Source organism: Onychomys torridus, chromosome X (genome assembly GCF_903995425.1).
Source record: "Onychomys torridus chromosome X, mOncTor1.1, whole genome shotgun sequence".
Taxonomy (NCBI): Eukaryota; Metazoa; Chordata; class Mammalia; order Rodentia; family Cricetidae; genus Onychomys; species Onychomys torridus.
Window position 1 is genome coordinate 120,708,360 of NC_050466.1, and position 19,208 is coordinate 120,727,567.

A 19,208-nucleotide genomic window follows, 5' to 3' on the forward strand; every position below is an offset into this window, starting at 1 on the left:
ATGCTTATAGCACGAATCTAAAAAGGTCTTATTAATGAAATCAAACCTGAGGCAGGTTATTGGGGTGAATGCTGGAAGATCAGAGAAGCAGAACAAGCCACGGCTATCTCACCTTGCTAGTTCCTCAGGTGATCATGTTTCCTCAGGCTGGAAGCTTCTGAGTCCTCCACATGAATCTCAGCTGAACTGTGTTGCTCCAAAGCCTGAATACTTAACCAACCAAATGCTTAACTAACTACATGCTTTACTTTACTAGTTCCTGGTCCTCATGCCTTAATACCTTTCTTTTTTTGCCCCCACTCCTTGGGATTAAAGGTTGGGTTTCTGGGACTAAAGGCGCGGGTCACCATGCTTATCTGTTTCTAAAGTGGCCTTGAACACACAGAGATCCACCTTGCTCTGCCTCCCAAATGCTGGGATTAAAGGCGTGTGCTACCACCGCCCAACTTCTGTTATGGCTTGCTCTGACCCATTTTCTAGTCACCATTTTTGGCTTTGTTCTAGTGGCTGTCTGTTCTCTGACCCCAGATATGTTTATTTCGGGAACACACAATATTTCAGGGAACACAATACCCACCACATATGCTAACACATATACACGCATACATTAATGTATGTATACACATATATCACATATATATACGTATACACACAATATACACACACACATACACACACACAATATTAGGGTAAGAACCTGCTTTCATTCTTTTAAATGTGGATATCAAGGTCTTCCACTATAATTTCTTGAAAAACTCCCCTTACCCTCATCACATGATCTCAACATCTCTATGGAAAAATAATTGAAAAACATTCTTTATGGATTATTTTGGAAATCTGTATGTATTATACTATAGTGTTATACCTCTCCTTGTCTTTATTAATTGTCATTGATTTTTAATATTTTTTAAAATATTCTCATTCCCTGTAGCCCCTTTTTCTATTCTTGTGAGTTGCTTGAAAAAATTTTTAAATATTATTTGTACTTTTGGAGGTTTCTACCTATTTAGTTAACTTTTTTCTTCTTTATTATTAAGAAATTTTCTACTCATTTTGCATACCAACCACAGATTCCCCTCCCCTCCCTCCTCCTGACCCCTAGCATTACCCCTACCCCACCCACCCCCATTCCCACCTTCTCCAAAACAAGGCCTCCCATTTTGTTGTGTAGTATGGTATAGATTTGTGAGTTATCAACTTTAGTAACATTTTAACAGTATGAGTGAACTATACAAGTTTCACCTTCACTTAGGACACTTCCATTCTCCCATTTGAAATTTTCACTACCTTTTATGTCTAACAGCACTATATTACCCTTCTAGTCCATCATCGTGTTATTTGTAAGATAAATTTATAAAGCCTGTGGTATATGCATTTATATTTGTGTATTTCTCCTATCATTTGCCTCCTTGTGCTCCAAAGTACTTTACTGTATGCCAATATTCAAGGTGTTTCTTACTATTAAACTAGTCATTTTTATTTCCTTCAAATGAGGAAGTCCCAGGTAATAGGTTTCTTTTTTTATGTAGAGAATTGTAAAATGTTTGACTTTTTTTTAAATTTTTTTTTTCGAGACAGGGTTTCTCTGTGGCTTTGGAGGCTGTCCTGGAACTCACTTGGTAGCCCAGGCTGGCCTCGAACTCACAGAGATCCACCTGCCTCTGCCTCCTGAGTGCTGGGATTAAAGGTGTGCACCAACACCACCTGGCATTTTTTAATTTTTGAATTGCCGTTTCAGTACCATTGCTTTCCTGATGGAACTTGGATACTACAAATATCACATCCTCTGTTAGTATACCACAAGCCTTTGAGATTATTTTCATTATTATTCAGTATATTTTTTGTGCTATTTAGATTGTATGAATTCTGCTACTCATCTTCAAGTGTGTAGGTTCTCAGAAGCTCTCATCATGGCTGTACTTTATGTCCATAAAATTTATACAATTATTATATCTTCCAGCTATATAGTTATAGTGTTAGTAATTTGAATTTTACAGACATTTTGTTGTCATATTCTGTTCAGGAAATATTACATTAATTTTTGAAATATTTTTGTTATGATATCTGACTTAAAATTCTTAAATACTTACAACATGTAATACTTATCAATATCTAGGTCAGGTTTTTTTTTTAGTTTTGTTATGGAAGTCAGAAATTTTTTAGTCCTTAATGTAATAAGTACTTTAATTTTTATATCCTATACATTTGTCTGTGATATAGTAGAAGTAGCTAGGCCTGTTTAAATATTTCACCTTGGTAGGACTTCAGCTATAAAACTTTAATACCTGAGTCCTGGTACTTTTTTAAAAAAAAAATCCTACTTCCTAATATCCATTTTGTTTTTGAAATATTGATGGAATTGTTTTCATCTGCTTTGTTTGTCTGGTTTTCATTAAATAAAAGAATATGTGTACACAAAAAAACTTGTACACAAATATTTACAACAGCATAACTAATGATAACCAAATGTGAAATTATCAAATTGTTCATTATTTGATGGCTAGAAATAGAAACCATGCTTTAACTGTTTATAATCAATACATTATTCACTAGTGAAAATGAAAGAATCACTAATGAATGAATGGATAAACATTAAAATATCTGAATGTATTATGAGTACCATTATGGAACCAACTCCCCAATCAATTTTTCCCATACTTTGGTAATTGAACAAAGACACCCTTGCCTAAATCTCTTATGTTCTTTTCTAGGCACTCTAACAGTCTTCCTCAGGCCAATGACTTAGCAAATGTACAAGAACACCTCAGAGTGTTTAAAAATAATTTTGAATGTCTCATTCTTCCTTTTTTGTTCTGCCATTTTTGATCATGTTAATTCATTTGGAAATGCTATCATAATTATGAAGTTAAACAATAGACACTGATTTTTTTCTCCTTTATTTCTTTGGATAAAACTTCATTTGCTCAAAGAAATTATGGCCTGAGAATGGAACTTTATAGAGAAGTTGGATAATGATGGTTCTCTGGGGATATGGCTTTTGGATTACTCTCAGTCCATCTGTTTCTTTTACTGGCTTCTAGACTATGAATTTTGAAGCTACCATAGTTGTGAAGATTTGTTTCTAGGTTGATGTGTAGGTATTGTCCTTACTGCCAGCCACACTTCTGAAATAAATACTCATTAGATTGTTGCAAGCCTTTAACTAATCTCCACATTTCAGGGAAAAAAGTTGACTTTGACAGTTCTTATTTCATAATGTTCTCTTTGTTTTGTGTAGGTGTGCATTTTAAAGGAACTTATTCCATCAAAAATTGTTCCCCTCAAATTAATTCTCTTAATTAGTTTAACAGAGTCATTTGGTGTGTATCTATTTGACCATATGCATCTATTTGTTAATCTCTCTTATATTTGTGTAAGTAATTTTTTCATCCTATTAACCCACTTAGACTCTTTATCTTCTATCTATGCATTGGCCCTTGAATATCAATTTTAAAATTGTGTAATTTTGCACATTCCTTATGTTTTTATCTTGAAACATCAACCTTTTTTCCATTTGTATTATTATACATGCACCTAGTTTAACTTTTAGCATCCACTTTGTCTTTCTAGCTTAAGCATATGACTATGACACAAAGCCCAATAACAGTATTTCTTTTTTGTTTATTTTACTTTTATTGTTATTTTCTATTGAAATTCTTTTTTTCTTAATAATTTTTTCATTCATTTTACATGAACAGTATTTCTTTAAGAGACCAAAGAGATGTTACATACATACATATATGTATATTCTGTTGAAAAAATGCATAGCATCTATTTTTCACATGGAAACCAAAGAAAACACAGTGTGTAAATATTTCCAAATATGTGTGTGAATGCATATTTTGTGTTCCAATCAAAATAAACATTATCAGTATTCCATGTTGTGTCACTAAATGAAACATCTGCATAACTGTATCCAAAGCTAAGAAAAATCATGAAATCTAAGAACAAGAATAATGTTAAGACACAGAAGTTAAAGAGGACCACTATGAAACACTATATTTCTGGACATGACTTGTCCTGTACTCATGAACTCTTCAGAGCTATAATTACCTGAAATTCTTGCACAAGATTGGTCCCCTCATATTTTACCAAAGAAGGAAGAGGGGCTCAAAAAGCTCCATCTCCTCCTGATGTGTTATAGGATTGCAAGGAGGGGGTGAGGCACTTTTTTTTTTAATCATCATAGCCGCTGTAAGTTGTCTATATTTCTCTAAACAACCCATCACTCATGTTCTTGTAAGAAATTCTAATTAAACTCATTGGGTCACTAAGGAAAAAAAAAGTAGAGAGGGTCCTGGTTTGGGAGAAGAAATGGATCAATCAGTGGGCAGGGGATGGGGATTAGGAAATAAATGTGAATTAAATCATTATATCCATGTATGAAAATGGCACTATGAAGCCCATTATACATAATTAATATATGCTAATAAAATTTTTAGGCAGCAGAAAAACCTTGTTACCAAAAATACTATCCAAAAGGTTCTTTTCTCATAATACAGTCAAGAAGGTAAGCCTGGTCTGTGTAAGGCTCTCTAGGTAAGCACAAAAGTATTTTTAGAATAAATAATAAATAATATTGCTCAGAAAGGCAGGGCAAACTACAAAAGGGAAGAATTCTCTGATCTGTAGTCTTACCATGTACAGATGTATGTGTACAGATGCATCCATGTCTCTTTCAACTGTCCCTTCTTTTAGTCTTCCCCTCTTTCATCTTCCTCTCTAACTTCACTTTCTGCTTTTTCTTTCCTATCTTTCCTTGCAGTATCGTATGAATGTTGTAATATTAGTTGAAGATGTGTTACATTTGTTTGTGCTGTGGAACATTTGTTTAATGATACAAAGGTGTGTTACATTTTTTTATGTTGCATTTGTTTAACTCTGTGAAGTTGTATTACTTTGCCTGTCTAAAACACCTGATGGTCTAATAAAGAGCTGCACAGCCAATAGCAAGGCAAGAGAAAGGACAGGCTGGGCTGGCAGGCAGAGAGAATAAATGGAAGGAGAAATCTGAGAGGAAAAGAAGATCAAGGAAAAAGAGAAGAAGGAGCAAGAAGAGAAGGGGCCAGCCACACAGCCACACAGCCAGCCATGGAGTAAGAGAGAAAGTAATACATACAGAAGTAAGGAAAGAAAAAAGCCCAGAGGCAAAAAGTAGATGGGATAATTTTAAGTAAAGGAAAGCTGGCTAGAGACAAGCCAAGCCAAGTGTGGGCATGTATAATTAAGAATAAACCTTCATGTGTGATTTATTGGGAGCTGGGTAGCAGGCCCCCCAAAAGAGTAGAATAAAATGCCAAACAACATTTTTTTTGTGTTCCAATGTGGGGCTAGAGTAAAAAAAAAATCAAACAACACATGAACACCATATTTTTATATTATTTCCCTCTTATATGGAGAATTAATCACATACACATATAAATAATGACATACTGTGCATCTGGGAATTTTCCCATTTGCTAGACGATAGAAATATAGATTATGAAGCCATGGTAACCTTTCCTCTTTCCTCATTCTAAAACTCAATAGTAGATAGAATACTATAACATTAAACATATCAAACATCTGATAATGTTTGCATATCAACAGGTAAGAAAGTTTCTCCTTGTTTCTTCTCTTTTTCCTCTGTAATTGCTTCCTGAGAAGCAATTTGTGCTATAGATCATGAACTTTTACAGATAAGTACAGCAAAACCCGTTCTCCTATAGAACCAAGCCTGATGGCACACAAAAATGTATTTGTTTATTCATAACAAATTTATATATGTATATAAAGAATGGTAATTTAATTAAAACAGATGAATTTCCTTTCTTCCTAGGAATAAATCTTTTAAGGAACATTTTAGAATACTTAAAATGGAAATAGGCTTATGCTGGTGCTCTTTTATGTATTGCCTAATTTCCTGGTGAATGAAAGGTGAATTTCCTATGTTGTATTAAATTGAAAGAGATGGAAAGAATTACATGAAATCATTTATAGAAAGTATCAGTTACTGTGTCTGCCATGTAGTAAGTACTCAGCTATTATTACTGGTTTTTTGTATTAAAGTTGAGTTATGATAGCCTCAAGTCATGGAATATCTAAATAAAATCCATCCACAGTTGATAGATCATTTCTGTAGTTTCTGCTCAATTGTACATGGTGAGGATTAAACCCTGGAAAGTAGATAGACTTGATGGTTTTTATCCCATAAATACTTTCCATTACTTGTTTGCTTTTTTAACCATTACTAAACCTACTCATGTTAGAATTGATATTTATCTAAAAGTTATACCAAATGATTTGAATAGGTTAGCTCACATGGACCACTAAAAGAAAACTAAATGCAAATCCTTCATAAATTAAACTTGGTCTGATTTTCTTGCCCCCTTGAAGTCTCAAGCTTTTTGAAGAGTAAACCACTGAGCACAGAGAAGTACTTCCTATTATTTTGGCAAACAATTGCATTCTGTCAGTAATCCACTTAATAGAACCATGATGAGAAAGAATAAATTATGGCTTAATAGCAAGAAGAGAGGATGGAAGGAATGGCAGCCAATAAATATGTAAAATTTTAATGCAACTTAGAGAATGCGGTTAATATCTAGATGTGTGTGGGTTGTCTATATGTACATGTATACAAGTGTCTTAGTTACTTTTCTATTGCTATAAAGAGACAGTATGACCAAGACAGCTTATAAAATAATTTATTGGAGTTTTACTGTTTTAGATGGTTAATCCATGACTATCATGTTGGGGAGTACAGCAGCAGGCAAACAGATAGGCATGGTATTGGAGCAGTATCTTATATGTTGAGGCAACAACCATGAGGCAGAGAGAAAGCCAACTGGGAATCCTGAGGGCTTTTGAAACCTCAAATTCCACCCCTAGTGACATAGTTCCTCTAGCAATATTTACAAACAGTTCCACCAATTAAGGACCAAACATTCAAATATATGAGCCTATAGGGGCCATTCTCATTCAAAATACCACAATAATTATGTATAGGAGTGTGTCAGAACATTCATATGCATGTTTGTATAATTTATAAGGTATTCATCTTTATAAAAGAAACTCTGTATCTTATTAGAGCTGTTATTCTTTTGGTTCCTCATTAAACAGGACACTTGAAGGCATCCTCCTTAATTTATACTCCTGGTTTCCCCTCCAAGCTACATGTCCCTCATGAAAGACTTCCAAACTGCATCATTAATTCCTTCCTGTGGATAGACGCTAAATTTGAATGATCTCATTACTTGGTTACTTAGTGCTATCAAAATTTGGTTTGTTAAGAAACTATGTATGGCCTTGTTTTCTGATAATGCAAGTATGGTAACCATCTGGATAGAGATTAATATCTCACTTGGGGTTATGTAATATTTTCTTTATTTCATTCCAGTTGCAATCCTCTTTCCTAATTTTTCAAAATGACACCAAAGCCCATTTCATGAAATTGCAATGTAATCTGACAGTGATAAATCACTGTTAGACAGAGAGAATTTGCTGAAGCTATGGAATTGCATTCCTCATGCCATTTTAGTTAAGATGAGAAATGCTTGGAATTTATACATAAACAGCATTGTGTTTGGGTCATATTTATTACAGAAGACTCCTGAAATAGCTGCTGGTTTTAATTACACTATTGTGTTCAGAAGGGAAGAAATATCTTTTTGTCCTTAGCTTTTGCTATCAGTATAAGACTTTTAAGGAATAATTTGTTAAAATAGCTATTGAAAAATTTTAAGTTCAGAATGATTGTTCTCAGAGAAAAATCAATGCATACTGCCTGGCAGTTCATCAAGCAAGGCTTCTGAGAGTGGCATCCCAGTTGCTTTAACATCAGCATTTTTCCTTTTGCCAGTGTGGTTTCACAGACCTGCATCCAAATTAAGAGGTTAAATTATTCTTTCCAAGATTACAGGGCCTTCTACCCAAATCAGTCCAGGAAGGCTGACTGAAGTTTCTCCCTCATGGCCCATAACCCGCACATTAAAATTGCCAAGGATCTACTATAACAATAAATGAGAATCTTGTTAATTTGGTTAGTTTGGCATAATGGAAAGGATCACAAAAATATGTTAACTTTGTATAGAATAGGTGACAGCAGGCCACAGGGTTTTTGGTACAATGTACTATAAGTTATGAGAGAGTGTGTTGACAAAGGATTCTGATGATGTGAGTCTGTTTCATAACTGCACAAGCAAGCATGGATTATTTTAGAGTCATGGATTCACTGATATAATAATCTTCCCAGAATTAAGAGAGGTTAAAGCTCAGCTTTAATTCTCATTTGCTAGCAATCAAGTATTTGACTTTAAATAAAAACACTTAACTCTGTGTCCTTGTTTATATAAATCTGGAGTACTGGGCTATATATTAGAAAAATTTGTTTTAGATATTTTTAAAACATACACAAATGTTATATATATATATATATGTACCTTTATCTTTTTTGAGTTTATTATTATTATTATTATTATTATTATATTTGTGTTTTATTTTTACACATCAGCCATGGGTTCCCCTGTCCTCCCCCTTTCTATCCCCATACCCACATTCCCCCATCCCCTCCCCTCCATTCCCATCTCCTCCAGGACCAAGACTCCCCTGGGGATTCACTTAAACCTGGTGGATTCAGTACAGGCAGGTCCAGTCCCCTCCTTACAGGCCAAGCAAAGTGTCCCTGTGTAAACCCAAGGTTCCAAACAGCCAGCTCATGCACCAAGGACAGGTCCAGGTCCCACTGCCCAGGTGTCTCCCAAACAGTTCACGCCATTTAATTTTCTCACTTATACAGAGGGACTGAAAGAAAATCATGAAAAAGCAAGGGAGACAGTCCAAGACCTGAAGAGGAAAATAGAAAAAAAAATGAAGAAGACAATAGCAGAAGGAATGCTGGAAATAGAAAATCTGAGTAAACAAACAGGAACTTCAGGGGCAAGTATAACCAACAGAATGCAAGGGATGGAAGAGAGGATCTCTGGTGTTGAAGATACATTAGAAGAAATAGATTCATCAGTCAAAGAAAACACTAAAACCAACAAAGTGATGACCCAAAATGTCCAAGAAATTTGGGACACCATGAAAAGACCAAACCTACAAATAATAGGGATAGAGGAAGGAAAAGAATACCAACTCAAAGGCAAAGAAAATATATTTAACAAGATCATAGAAGAAAACTTTCCCAACTTAAAGAAGGAAATGCCTATCAAGATACAAGAAGCCTATAGAACACCAAACAGACTAAAACCCCCAAAAAAGTCCCCTCGCCACATAATAATTAAACAACTAAACATACAGAGTAAAGAAAGAATATTAAGGGCAGCAAAGGAAAAAGGCCAAGTCACTTATAAAGGCAAAACCATCAGAATAACACCTGATTTCACAATGGAGACTTTGAAAGCCAGAAGGACCTGGACAGATATAATGCAGACACTAAGAGACCATGGTTGCAAGCCTAGACTAATATACCCAGCAAAACTTTCAATCATGATAGATGGAGTGAACAAGACCTTCCAAGACAAAACCAGATTTAAACAATACTTACCCACAAACCCAGCCCTACAGAAAGCACTAGAAGGAAAATTCCAACCTAAGGAAGGCAGACACACCCATGAAAACACAGGCAATAGATAACACCACAGCACTAAACACCAAAGAAGAGAAGTACACACACACTACCACCAAAAAATAAAAATAACAACAGGAACGAACAATCACTGGTCAATAATGTCCCTTAATATCAATGGACTTAATTCACCTATAAAAGGACACAGACTAACAGAATGGATACAAAAACAGGAACCATCTTTCTGCTGCATACAAGAAACACAACAAAATTCAAAGACAGACACCTCCTAAGAATAAAAGGCTGGGAAAAGACTTGCCAGTCAAATGGTCTTAAGAAGCAAGCTGGTGTAGCCATCCTAATATCCAGCAAAATAGACTTCAAACTAAAATCAATCAAAAGACATGTTGAAGGACATTACATACTCATCGCAGGAAAGATCCACCAAGATGAAGTTTCAATTCTGAACATTTATGCCCCAAACACAGGGGAACCCACATATGTAAAAGAAACATTACTAAAGCTTAAATCATATACAAAACCCCACACATTAATAGTGGGAGAATTCAACACCCCACTTTCACCTCTGCACAGATCTGCCAAACTGAAACTTAACAGAGACATAATGGAATTAACTGATGTTATGGCTCAAATGGAATTAACCGATATCTACAGAATATTCCACTCAAACAAAAAAGAATATATCATCTTCTCAGCACTCCATGCAACCTTCTCTAAAATCGACCATGTACTTGGCCACAAAGCAAATCTCAACCTATACAAAACAATTGGAATAACCTCCTATATTCTATCAGACCACCATGGTCTAAAGTTAGATTTCAAAAACAGAAAAAACTACAGAAATCCTACAATCTCATGGAAACTGAATAATGCTCAACTGATTCACCAAATGGGTTAAGGAAGAAATAATGAAAGAAATTAAAGACTTCCTAGAGATCAATGAAAATGAATACACCACATACCCAAACTATTGGGAAACTAAGAAAGCAGTGCTAAGAGGGAAATTCATAGCACTGAATGCCCACATAAAGAAGCTGGAGAAATCTACGCTAGTGACTTGACAGCATACCTGAAAGCCCTTGAACAGGAAGAAGCAAAGTCTCCCAGGAGGAATAGACTCCAGGAAATTATCAAATTGAGAGCTAAAATCAATAAAATAGAAATAAAGAGAACAATACAAAGGATTAATGAAACAAAGAGTTGGTTCTTTGAAAAGATCAACCAGATAGACAAGCCCTTATCCAAACTAACCAAAAGACAGAGAGAGAACATCCAAATTAACAAAATCAGAAATGAAAAGGGGGACATAACAACAGACAATGAGGAAAACCAGAGAATCATCAGGTCATACCTCAAAAACCTCTACTCCACAAAACTGGAAAATCTAAAAGAAACGGATAATTTTCGGGATAGGTACCACATACCTAAGTTAAATCAAGACCAGATAAACCATTTAAATAGTCCAATAAACCCCAAGGAAATAGAATCAGTCATTAAAAGTATCCCAACCAAAAAAAGCCCTGGACCTGATGGTTTCACTGCAGAATTCTACCAGATCTTCAAAGAAGACTTCATACCAATACTCTTTAAATTGTTCCACACAGAACAGAAGGTATATTACCAAACTCCTTCTATGAGCCTACAATTACCCTGATTCCTAAGCCAAACAAAGATGCAACAAAGAAAGAGAACTATAGACCGATCTCCTTCATGAACATTGATGCAAAAATACTCAATAAAATTCTGGCAAACAGACTCCAAGAACACATCAAAACAATTATCCACCATGATCAAGTAGGCTTAATCCCAGGGATGCAAGGGTGGTTCAACATTCAAAAGTCCGTCAATGTAATACACCATATAAACAAACTCAAAGGAAAAAACCACATGATCATCTCACTAGATGCAGGAAAGGCATTTGACAAAATCCAACAACCCTTCATGATAAATGTCTTGGAGTTATCAGGAATACAGGGATCACACCTAAACATAATAAAGGCAATCTACAGCAAGCCAACAGCCAACATCAAATTAAATGGAGAAAAACTCAAAGCAATACCACTAAAATCAGGAACAAGGCAAGGCTGTCCCCTCTCTCCATACTTATGCCATATAGTACTTGAAGTTCTAGCCAGATCTATAGGACAACATAAAGAGATTAAGGGGATATAAATTGGAAAGGAAGAAGTCAAGCTCTCCCTCTTTGCAGATGACATGTTAGTATACATGAGTGACCCCAAAAATTCAATCAAGGAACTGATACAGCTAATAAAAACCTTCAGCAACATTGCAGCATACAAGATCAACTCAAAAAAATCAGTAGCCCTTTTATATACAGTGGACAATCAGGCTGAGAAGGAAATCAGAGATACATCACCTTTTACAATAGCCACAAATTATATAAAATACCTTGGGGTTACTCTAACTAAGCATGTGAAGGACCTATATGACAAGAAATTTAAGTACCTGAAAAAAGAAGTTGAAGAAGATGTCAGAAAATACTCATGGATAGGCAGGATTAACATAGTAAAAATGGCAATTTTACCAAAAGCAATCTACAGATTCAATGCAATCGCCATCAAATTTCCAACACAATTCTTCACAGATCTGGAAAGAATAATACTCAACTTCATATGGAAAAACAAAAATAACCAGGATAGCCAAAAGAATCCTGTACAATAAAACAACCTCTGGAGGCATCACAGTCCCCGACCTCAAGCTCCACTATAGAGCTACCATAACAAAAACAGCTTGGTACTGGCATAAAAACCAACATGTGGACCAATGCAATCGAATTGAAGACCCTGACATTAACCTGCACACCTATGAACATATAATTTTTGACAAAGAAGCCAAAAAGGTACAAGGGAAAAAAGAAAGCATCCTCTACAAATGGTGCTGGCATAACTGGATGTCAATGTGTAGAAGGCTGAAAATAGATCCATATCTGTCACCATGCACAAAACTTAAGTCCAAGTGGATCAAAAGACCTCAACATAAATCCAGTTACTCTGAACCTGATAGAAGAGAAATTAGGAAGTACTCTTGAACACATTGTCACCAGAGATCACTTTCTAAATATAACACCAGTAGCCCAGACACTGAGAGACACAATCAATCAATGGGACCTGTTGAAACTGAGAAGCTTTTGTAGAGCAAAGGACACGGTCAACAAGACAAAGCAACAACCTACAGAATGGGAAAAGGTCTTCACCAACCCCACATCTGACAGAGGGCTGATATCCATAATGTAGAAAGGACACAAGAAATTGGACATCGAAATGCCCAACAGTCCCATTAAGAAATGGGCTATACAACTAAACAGAGAATTCTCAACAGAGGAAGTTCAAATGGCTGAAAGACATTTAAGGAATTGCTCAACATCCCTGATTATCTGGGAAATGCAAATCAAAGCAACTCTGAGATACCACCTTACACCTTTCACAGTGGCTAAGATCAAAAACACAGAAGACAGCTTATGCTGGAGAGGATGTGGACCAAGGGCAACTCTCCTCCCCTGCTGGTGGGAATGTAAGCTTGTACAGCCACTTTGGAAATCAATATGGCGCTTCCTTAGAAATTTGGAAATCAATCTCCCCCATGACCCAGCAGTAGCACTCTTGGGCATATACCCAAGGAATGCTCAATCATACCCAAGGGCATTTGCTCAGCTATGTTCGTATCACCATTGTTTGTAATAGCCAGAACCTAGAAACAACCTAGATGCCCTTCAACTGAAGAATGGATAAAGAAAATATGGTACATATACACAATGGAGTACTACTCAGCAGAGAAAAACAATGACATCATGAGATTTGTAGGCAAATTGATGGATCTAGAAAAAATCATCCTGAGTGAGGTAACCCAGACTCAGAAGGACAAACACGGTAAGTACTCACTCATGGGAGGATACTAGATGTAAAACAAAGATGACGAGACTGCTACACAACTCCAGGGAGGCTACCTAGAAAACGGGACACTAGGAAAGACACAGAGATCACCCAATGACAGAGAAATGGATGAGATCTACATGAACAACCTGGACGACAGTGGGAGTAATGAAGGGCAAGATTTGAGGGAAAGAAAGCTTAGGAGAGCAGGAGATCCCAGCTGGATCAAGAACAGAAAGGGAAAACAAGGAATAACAGACCATGATAAATGAAGACCACATGAGAAGAGGAATAGGCAGAGTGCTCAAGATGTCCCCAGAAATCCACAATGATATATCCTCTGTAGACTGCTGGCAATGGTCGAGAGAAAGCCTGATCTGACCTAGTCTGGTGATCAGATGACTAAACACCCTAACAGTTGTCTTGGAACTCTCATCCAATAACTGAAGGAAGTGGATACAGAGATCCTCAGCCAGGCCCCAGATGGAGCTCCAGGTGTCCAAAGGTCGAGAAAGAGGAGGGACTGCAAGAGCGTGAATTGTTGAATCCAAGATTGCAAAAAGCACAGGGACAAATAGCCAATTGAATGGAAGCACATGAATTATGAACCAATGGCTTTTGAGCCCCCAGCTAGATCAGGCCCTCTGGATAAGTGAGGCAATTGAATAGCTTGATCTGTTTGGGAGGCACCCAGTCTGTGGGAACAGTACTTGTCCTTAGTGCATGAGCTGGCTGTTTGGAACCTTGGGCTTTCACAGGGACACATGCTCAGCCTGGAAGGAGAGGACTGGACCTGCCTGTACTGAATCCACCAGGTTTAAATGAATCCCCAGGGATGTCTTGGTCCTGGAGGACATGGGAATGCAGGGGAAGGCCTGGGGGGAAGTTGTGGGTGTGGGCGGGAGGGAGAGGACAGGGGAACTCATGGCTGATGTATAAAATTAAAACACATAATAATAATAATAAAAAGAAAGAAAAGAAGATGTGTATTCAGGAATAGAGCCTTAATATCATGTTGAGGATTTTAACTAAAAGCATTGCAAATAACCTGTAGTATTTGGAGTAGGTTTTCTATGGGACACCTTTGTTCTATGACTCAACAAGATGTAATCCATCCCTAGCACTGGAAGTTTTACTTGGTAGTATAAGATGACTATTTAGGCCATTGTCTTCCCCATTATTTGGTAACTCCATTTAGATCCTTCAATATATGTATATACTTAAGGAAGTTTCTAGAGTAGTAGGTTTCCATATGGTTTTTCTAATGGCCTTTAGTGTTAGTTGTCCTTTCCCAAATTCCTTCATTTACCCTTCTCTTTCATCACCCTCCTCCTTTAATCCTCATATTCTAGTTTTCCTTTTATCTATTTATAATATTAAATTCTATTTACCCTACATTGGAGTATCTCTTTCTTTTCAAGATCCCTTACTAGCTACATAACATCTGTGATTATTTGGACTGAAACACGCATATCTAGATTTTAAAAGCTAATAACCACATGTACACAAAAACATGCAATATTTGTCTTTGTAGGACTGAATTACCTCAGATGGTACTGTGTCCACCTACCTCCAAATTTTGTAATTTTATTTTTCTTAGCAGCAGGATAATATTCCATTGTGTAATGTACCACATTTTTGTTATCCATTCATCAGTTCATGGGTATCTAGACTGTTTCCAATTTTTAGCTATGATAAATATATGTACTGTGAATAAGATGTAGAATCCTTTGGGTTTATGCCAATAGTGGTTTAGATAGATTTTTTGGTTTTCCATGTTTTTTAATCTTCTTCAGTGAAGTAAAATTTTTAATGTAGTGATCTTTCACCTGTTTGGTGGAATTTATTTTCAGAAATTTTATTATTTTTAGCTATTCATTATTTTTAGCTATTTAGCTCCAACTTGGATGCTCTTTATTACTTTCTCTTGATTTATTGTTCTTGCTAGTACTTAAAGCACAATGATGAATAATAATGGTAAAAACGGAGATTCTTGTCTTTTTCCAAATGTTGGCAAGAAAGATTTCAGCTTATCTACATTAAATATAATGTGAACTGCTTAGTTCAGATGGCCTTTATTTTGCTTATATGCATCCCTTTAATGTGTCTTTTAATGACTTTATTGTTAAGAAATACTCTGTCATTAGATTAGATATTACACTTAATAGCACTTTTGTCATATCACAGATATCATGAGCCTATAAAACACAAATACACACATTTGTACTTTCATGCACCGTCACAGAAGATACGTAATTCAAACATTCAAAATTTAGAATAATCCACCAATAAATTCTTCTAGTAGGTAAGTTTCATTCTTTATATAACTTCTTATATGTACAAGGCAATGGGTATGTTGAGAAATTTTACCTTAGGTGAAGTTACACTTTAATCTAGAATCAATAAATGAGCCATGAGTGACATGGTCTTTGTATCTGTCTGTCATCCCACTTTACCTCTGTATACAGAAATGCATTGGAATTAATTTAAGATATAGTCTTGACCATACTTTACTCATATACATTAAACCTTCTTAGCTTCTGCCAGAGAACATTTATAGCATTTTGCCAAAATAGTTTTCATACTCCTAAATTTACTTTACACTCCTTAAATGCAGGAATGGAACAATTTTCATTTCTTTCTTTAAAGTTTCAAGTCCATATTAGAGATTTAGTAAATATCTTCTAGGAAAGATATATTTCAGAAGTTATATTGAGATAGGATACCGATACCAACGTTTTATAATTTCTCCTGGAATTTTGTAAAGATTAGAATGTGGACAAGTGGCATAGGATTGTGGTGATAATAAAAAATCACATCAGTAGCCCCAAAATATTAAGTAATTAGTAGGTGCTATACATTTCAACTGTTGTTTCCTTTAATCCTTATCACAGCCTTACAATGTAGATGGTATTTTTTTCACCTGCTGATAAGGAAGCACAAGCAAAGAGGGGTTACATCATTTTCATGACACTGTAGAACTAGTGCGTAGTGGGGCTTGAGTTTTAACCTAGATTTTAGCTAGGGAAACTCTCATCTCTGTTTTAATGACTACTGGCAATAGTAGAAAACATCTTGCTGTGAACTTCCATTCTCTGTTTCTATAGTTTCAGGTTCTTGCTTTATATAGAAAGTAGCAAACATATCATTTGCTTCTTTTCATTGTTTCATTCCTGAAAGATACTGATATTTTTTTTCTCCTTGAAATGCATTCTTTCTGATTTTTCCAGAGAGTGTAAAATAAACATATTAAGAATATAAGTGGATATGACATATTCTCATTTTGCTTTGTCAAGGCATAAAATGCATGATTATGGATCTGCACCTCAGATCTTATTTTAAAAACACATTATTGGAATACGGGGGGAGAGGGAAAACACATTATTGTTTATACATTTATTGGTTTATTTTCTTCTAGTATTACTTAAAGACAGATTTGTATTTTTATGTAAAGACATTGAAACAAATGAAAGAAGATGTTAACACCTTCTCAAAGTTTAAACTTTATAAAAGTTATACCCTGTATTTCTAGCAACATAGTAATCCATCCTGATAAGGACCACTACAAATGCTATTAAACTTGGCCCTGAATCTGAGTGGCCAAGAGTTTTCTTGTGTGTTTGCTGATTTAAGGAGTTAAGATATCAATAGTTTTTGTATTTGGTTGATTGCTACACTGACAATGAAAGTAATGTCAACAATTTGGAGTGGGAAAACTGACTTATGTTTTTCTGTGTAAGATACCTTTTCTCTTTGTTAAAGGATAATAGGCTTTCTCACAAATACTTATCATACCACTCTTTTAAAGCTGTGCCTGGCTGCTTTGTTAGCTGTCAATATCTTTTGTCTTTTTCTCTAGCTTTTCTTTAAAGGACATGAGATCCCTTGAGCATGCTCAGTAGGCATATTTTAGCCCTGACATTATTGATGGTGTACATATATCTTTCTAAAACATCCAAATTGACATATTCCAGGATTTTCAAGAAATAGTAGTGGCACCACTGAAAACCTTAATTTATGGTCAATGTCACCTAGCCAAGCGATGATTTTTGTCTCCTGAATCAGAAATCACAAGTGCATAAATCCCCAGACATGACTAAGGTCCTTAGGAAGCTAACCTTTGTGGAATTGGATCCTGTGGTGACATTACTTTTTAGAATACCCAATTTCAAGTAATTTTGGCCTATTATTCAGTTGATTTTCATTGTCAAGACATATTCAGTCAAAATAATTTGGGAAAATACATACTTTCAGCATAAATGAATAATGTATTGACTCAAGTTGGTTGGGAATCATAAGTTAAAACTGCTCTACCTTCTGAAGCTAATAATTATTGGCACTGGCATTATGTTTCAGGGTGGCAGAACAGTCTCCTGCGTGCTCTGATTGGTCACAGAATATTAATTGGCTGCAGACATAGTGTTTAGAGCTCCAATTTAAGTCTGAAAAGAATGATAACTTTCATTTGTATGCAAAGACTCCAACTGTCCCTTCAAGATGAATGATCAGACCCTGCTTTACCCATCACTAATTCTTTACTTTTTGTTTTGTTTTGTTTTTTCGAGACAGGGTTTCTCTGTGTAGTTTTGCACCTTTCCTGGAACTCACTTGGTAGCCCAGGCTCTTTACTTTTTAATATGTAAAATAAAGGCAAATGAGAGCCCCATTCTACAACATTTCACAAAACTGACACAGATGGAGTACTTTTGGTGATCTTGTTGCTTCTTAATAGCACACATATTTACTAGTCATTGAGCTATGGCATCAGTAAGCCAGTCAAAGATGCAAACTATAGTTCTTGATAATCAGAGATTCAGAAGCTGATTAAGATCATAATGAAATGAAACACTGACTTCCATTACATTTACCTTGTCATTCATTCCTTCACAAGCAACTCAGGTATCCTGGTTTTATTTGAAGGAAGAAAGTAATCATCAACATAAGTAAATACACATCATACACATCTGAAATGTAACATTAAGGTTGAACCCAAGGCATCATTTGAAGGCTAAATATAAGGGCTTGCTTGGTAGCTTGTGGGATTTTGAATATATCAATGAGTCAATCCCTTGATGGGTTCATGATATACAGGTATTATGGACAGGTAGTAGAAAGTAAGGCCTCATTGGAAGAAGTGAATCATTGTAGTATGAGCTGGAAAGATATACCTCACTCCAGTGTCCTTCCTTTAGTCCTCATTGCTTCTTCTCTGCCTCAGAGTTAGCAGCTTTCCCCACCGTAGACTTTTCTCCCTCATGGTACTTCTATCTCGCCATCAGCCTAGAAAGACTTGTGCTAGCTGGCCATGAACTGAAACCTCTAAAACCACAAACAAGAATAAGTTTGTCTTTCTTCCAATGATTTCTCTCAGGTATTTGTGAACAACAACGTAAGTATCTGACACAAGCACCACAGTTCAACAACTTTCTGAGATGTAGTATTAAATGTTAGTTTTTAAAAAAACCAACAAAACCCTGCTCAATAAGGTATTCAATCATAGCCATGTTAATTCTCTCAGTCAATGAGAATTAGGAGTCTGGTATAACATCTTGGAGAAAGTTATTAGGAACCTTGATTTCTGCTTTCCCCTCCCCCATAATTTGTATATAAACTTCCATCCCATATTTATAAGATGGGTGTTTGCTTCAAAAACAAAGTATTTTTTGCCTTTATAAAAGTAAGTTTTATTGTTAATTATTTACCTTAATTGTCTTAGAAAGAAGAACAGATTATCTCATTTCAATGTGATT

At 35.7% G+C, this 19,208-nt stretch overlaps 1 protein-coding gene across 1 annotated transcript in view; it reads left to right on the forward strand.

Moving 5' to 3' along the window:
* The window catches only part of Il1rapl2 (interleukin 1 receptor accessory protein like 2), a 1,242,609-nt gene that overhangs the window by 863,946 nt on the left and 359,455 nt on the right, over positions 1–19,208 (forward strand). The window lies entirely within an intron of this gene.